At 48.0% G+C, this 5,699-nt stretch overlaps 1 pseudogene; it reads right to left on the minus strand.

Annotated features, from left to right (window-relative positions):
- Nucleotides 1-1,144: 1,144 nt before the first annotated feature.
- On the minus strand, nt 1,145-1,237 carry LOC129030977 (small nucleolar RNA SNORA40; annotated as a pseudogene).
- Nucleotides 1,238-5,699: the final 4,462 nt, after the last annotated feature.

The following is a 5,699-nucleotide window of genomic DNA, read 5'->3' on the forward strand; positions in this document are numbered from 1 at the left end:
TCTGAAGGCTGCAGGGATGGTGGCGGGGGCAGGGAGGGAGGGAGGGAGGGAGGGAGATATCTTGCACCTCTTTCTCTTTTTATAAGGCCATTAGTCCCATCATGACCTAATCTAACCCTAATTTCTTCCAAAGGCCCCACCTCCAAATACTGTTACACAGAGGTTTAGGGCTTCAACATGAATTCTGAGGGGGCACATTCAGTCCATAGCATGAGGCCCACCAGAAACAGCTGGGACCTGCCCAAAGCCACAGGAAGCTGTTGGCTACTCGACCGTCTCCCAGTTCCCAACATGGTGGAGTTTGACATGTTCTTCAACACAGGGTTTCCCAATCTCAGAGCGATTGACTTTTGGGCCGGATCCTTCCTTACTGTGCAGGCTGCCGTGTGCATTTTAGGATGTATGGCAGCATCCCTGACCTCCACCCATGAGATACTAGTAGCACCACCCTCACCACCAAGTCACGACAACCAAAAATGTCCCCTGACATTGATAAATGTTTCCAGGGGGCAAAATTACCCTCAGTTGAGAACTACTGGACTAACTTCTGGATTAAATTCAAGGAAAACTCAATTGAACTGCTTGATAGCAGTTCAAGACTCAAGCCAAAGGTGGCCTTTTTTTCTGTACAGCTTCCCCCAACTCTTTTTCCCAGGTCAGAGTAGTTGACCTTATATCTTACGACCTCCTCTGACCTTATGTCTGTCATAGATAGGACTGATCCCGTCACGTCCTTACAATTCTTTAGTGTTTTATGTGCCACAATAAACTGTAGGCTCTTTGAGGACAGGATTGTGATTTTTTTTTTTTTTTTTTTTTGAGATGGCGTCTGGCTCTGTCACCTAGGCTGGTGTACAGTGGTGCGATCTCTGCTCACTGCAACCTCTGCCTCCCAGGTTCAAGAGATTCTCCTGACTCAGCCTCCCAAGTAGGTGAGATTACACGTGTGCACCACCACGCCTGGCTAATTTTTGTACTTTTAGTAGAGGTGAGATTTCACCATGTTGGCCATGCTGGTCTTGAACTCCTGACCTCAAGTGATCCACCCGCCTTGGCTTCCCAAAGTGCTGGGATTACAGGCATGAGCCACCATGCCTGGCTGTGAATTATTTCTTTCTTTATTTTATTTTTTTTTTGGTATCATAATATTTATTCTTATATGTATCGAAACTCATACTGAACAATGAGCTCTGGGTTGCAAAAGAGGATTTATTTCTTGAACCTATCTGTAAGTCTGGTGTGGATTATTTCTCTTTAGAATCCTCAGTGTGTGGAACAGCACCTGGAACACGAGGAAGCTGTGAGTGGGTGGATTAATTCCACACCCACAAGACCCACCTAGCCTAGACACAGTATATGTTTCATTTCATGCCCCCTAACCCCATAGTCTCCCAAAGGCCCGACCCACCAGCCATCCCTGAAGGCCTACCATTCACCTAATATGCCTTGGCCTTGCCCAGTCTACATCTTGCTAGTACCTTCCTTTTCTTGAAATTTCCTTCATACTCACCTCACCCTGTCCAATCCCTAAAATCCTCACATTCTCCAAGGCCCATCTCCAGTGCCTCTTCTCCTAGGAAGAATTTTCCAAACCTTCTAATTAAAAATAATCAACCATCCATGCCTTCCCCATTACCCCAGCCCCTGCTCCCAAAGTGCTTTTTAATTCTGTTATAACCATTTCCGGATACATTCTGTGTCCCTTACTAGACAGCGAACTCCCCAAAGGCAAGAACTGTCATGATCTATTTCCATATCTTCCACAGAGCCTAGCAGAGGCCTGGCACACAACAAACATCACTCAAATCTAATTCAGGTCTCCGAGAGAGGCCAGGCCAGCGGGCGATGGTAAACGTGTGCCTGACTGATTCCTCCTTCAGTGCCTTCAAGAGAAAGATAGTCATTACTGGAAAACATGGTTCATAATACTGTTTGCAAAAGGAAACTGCCCTACAAAATCATTATTCTTGATGAAAAAATGGGTCTGTTTTTTTTCTTGAGAATAGATATCAATCCTAAGTGAAGGATTTAGCCAGAAGGTGAGAGGGAGTCCTCTGAGGCCTGTAAGACCAACCCCAGGGCCACACAAGACTATATATGTCCAAGGAGACACAGTCTTCAGTTCTTAAGAATTTAAAGTTGAGTGTTGCATTCTCTTCTGACAGCAAGCTCATTCCGGCCTTCTGGAAAACAAATGCTGGCAATCACATCCATCGTTAATAATTCATAATTAGAAATATTATTAATAATTGGGGCTGTTATTTCAGTAGCTCTTCTAAAGGAGAAATGCCTAAGTGTCTGGATTTTGAGGCAGTTATTGGTACTGACTATTACACTGGACTTTAGAAATGATAAAGCATTCACTACCTAGCAACTTCCCTGACTCCCTCTTACAGCCATATGAGACAGTCAGACAGAATGGGGAGGCCCTCAACAAGTGCCCAGTGTCACTTCATTGCTGGCTGAGACTCTGCCACCATCCCTGTGTGGGTGAGCTGCTCCCAGCCCTCCCTACGAGGGAGGGGGAAAGAGGAGGCCTATTCACACCACAGCCTTGATGGCAGCTGCTGGAAAGGTGGGCTCAGTACTCGGTGAGAATAAGCCCAGGAGGGACAAAGCCTGCCTTTCTTTCTTTAGACAAATGAGCTCCAGAAAGTCCTGAGGCTACAGGAGGAAAGTCACTGGAACCAAGAGATCAGCAGCAAGTTTTATGGGGCTTGGAGGCCACTCATCTCCAGTAGGGTGACTGGCTGGGCCCGGAAAGAAGCAGTCGTTCCAATAGCAGCTGTGGCCAGTCTGCAGGGCCTCAGAAGTCTACTGCTGGTGAGTGGGGAAGTGGTGGGGGCAACAGGGAGACAACGGGGATCCCAGAGCCAGATGCGGCCTGCACACAGCTGCAGGTTGGCCTTGGACAGCTGAGCAGGTTGTGTACTGAACAAGGAGCCCTGGCAGCATGGGAAGGGGTAACCCGAGCCTTGGTTTCTCACTGGCAAAAAAAATGTGTAATGTGAACCAGCAGGGGCCCTGGCATGGGTGGGGTAACTGATGCACCCACACAGTGAGGTGTCCCGGGTTCCTGCCCTCCTGCACGCACGAACAAACCTCTCCCTTAGTGACTCAGGTGCCAAAAATGATAATTTGGCTCTCTTTTTGGAGTAAGGCATGAAGCCCCTTATTAAAATGTAAAAGCCATTGTCAGTCATTACCACCTTATGGACTAACCAGCGAGGTTAATGGATTAACCAGCGAGAGAAGAGTGGCTGGGCACCGGCAGGGCTGTGAGGAGAAAGGAGTAGTGGGAAAGCCAGCTCCAGAGAAAGGATAGAGGTGAACAGGCATCGCTCATTTGTGCCACTCCTACAACCCAGAAGGCACGTAACATACATCCACTCTTTATTCTCACAGCAACCCTCAGGGAAGGCTCTGTTACACTGTTTGATGGAAGTTCAGAAAGACCAAGGTCGCCCCGCGAATACAGGGCAGAATCCACTTCCTACTCAGATTGTGCAGATCCAAGCTCCATGACCTCCGCACTATGCTGTTTCCCAGCAGGGCCACTGCGTCAGAGGCGATGGGGTTGAAAGGCACAAGGCTGATAACCATGTTTATTAGGGTATTCCTGGGGCAGCCCATAGGTGACAAGGACTCTGCTGGGGATAGCCTGATGCTGTAGACACCATTCAGATCCCTGTTTCCCCAGGTGAGAGAACAGAATTTAAGCCACACAATTTAAGTAACACACCCAAGATCTCCCCAGCACGCAGGCGGTGGAATGGGGATTTGAACCCATGGTGTGAATCAACAATTATCTCAACATTGAAAAGTTTAATTAAAAAATAAACAAAGGCTGGGTGCGGTGGCTCACACCTGTAATCCCAGCACTTTGGGAAGCTGAGGCAGGCAGATCATGAGGTCAGGAGATCGAGACCATCCTGGCTAACACGGTGAAACCCCGTTTCCACTAAAAATACAAAAAAATTAGCCTGGCATGGTGGCACACAGCTGTAGTCCCAGTTACTTAGGAGGCTGAGGCAGGAGAATCGTTTGAACCCAGGAGGCGGAGGTTGCAGTGAGCGAAGATTGCACCACTGCACTCTAGCCTAGGTGACAGAGCGAGACTCCATCTCAAAAAAATAAAATAAAATAAAATAAACAAAGTACAACTGCACCCTTTAAAATCAAGACCTCACTCTGACCAGCCCCCTTGCTAAATCCATAACCTGGAATGACAGAAGGGACCCAATGCACAGTAATCTGTGCAGCTCAGATTCCATCCTTCCTTCACTCCACAAATACTTTTTGAGCATTTCCTGTGTGCCAAGGTATTTTCTAGTGAAACAAAATCCTACAAATGGCAGATCAGAAGGCTGGGTGGGAGGGACCGTTTATTAATTAAGGACAATCAGCCCTGGGTGTAACTGGCAGTCTCCACCACCTACCAAGGGAAGAGCAGAGGGTAGGCTGGGAAGAAGAGGGGCTACGCAGTCAAGCAGGCCTGCGGGGAGCATGTCAGTGTGGTTCCTTACTTTCTGTGTGTTCTCCTGTGTATGTTCCTTCATTTCTTCGAGTCTCAGTTCCCTCATCTGCAAAACAAGGACCACAGTTCTTGCACACAAGGTGTTATGGGGATCCCATCGGATGCCTGCCTGTGTGTACATGGGAGAGTGAGAGAAGGCACAAATATAAGATGTCATGACTGTTAGGATCCCACAGGAGACCAACTGGGGCCCAGGGAAGTCTCTGTCACCCCTCAACACACATGCCCCAACACATCCTCTCCAGAAGGATGCCAGGTCAATGCTTCTGAAAGAAACACCTGACCCTTCAGTGGCTCCCCTTCCAGACTCTTTGCATGATGCCTTAGGCCCTTCAACTGCTCACTATTCCTGGATGCACCATACTTTCTTGGCACATCTCAGCCTTGGCTGTTTCTCCAACAGTCTCTTCTTCAGAAAGCCTTTTCTCATTCTGAATCTTAGTTGGGGTCACCCCATTCTGTGCCTCCACACTTCCTGAGTGTATCATATTATGCTGTCATTATAGGTTTCATCTCTTGTCCCCTGGACTCTATATGGTCTCCTTGAGGAAAGCAGCCATATGCTGTCCATTATTTGTACGCTCGGGGCCAAAAGTTGTGCTAGGCAGTGGGAGATGCAGGTAACTCCAGTGAAGAGGGTGCTTTCATTCTCTGTTCTGTACAACTTATAAAGCAACATTGACTTCGGTAGTTGGTTTATATTTTTAGAGTTGGGATCTTGCTCTGTCACCCAGACTGGAGTGCAGTGGCGTAATCATGGCTCCCTGAAGCCTCTAATACCTGGGCTCAAGTGATTCACCTCAGCCTCCAGAGTAGCTGGGATTCTAGGCCCGCATTCCCATGGCCAGCCTGTAGTTCTTATGTCAACGTCATAAAACAGGGGGAACATTTTCAATGTTCCGATAGCATCTGTAAAATCCACGATGAGGTCCTTTCTGTTCCCTGTATTTCAGCTTCCTGATTTGTAATCATGGTGGCTTCATCTCAAAGCCTCTTCTAGCCAGACATTCTGGGATTCTGGGATCTCATGAGAGGCCAAAACTTTGACCTTCAAAGAAGTCAAAGTGTTTTGAAGGCCAGGGTGGTTGATTGCACGCTCCCTGCCTACAGGAGAACTGATCAGCCCCACCCCCTACCACATGCCTTGCAGAGCCCCTTGGTG

This window comes from Pongo pygmaeus, chromosome 12 (genome assembly GCF_028885625.2).
Source record: "Pongo pygmaeus isolate AG05252 chromosome 12, NHGRI_mPonPyg2-v2.0_pri, whole genome shotgun sequence".
Classification (NCBI taxonomy): domain Eukaryota; kingdom Metazoa; phylum Chordata; class Mammalia; order Primates; family Hominidae; genus Pongo; species Pongo pygmaeus.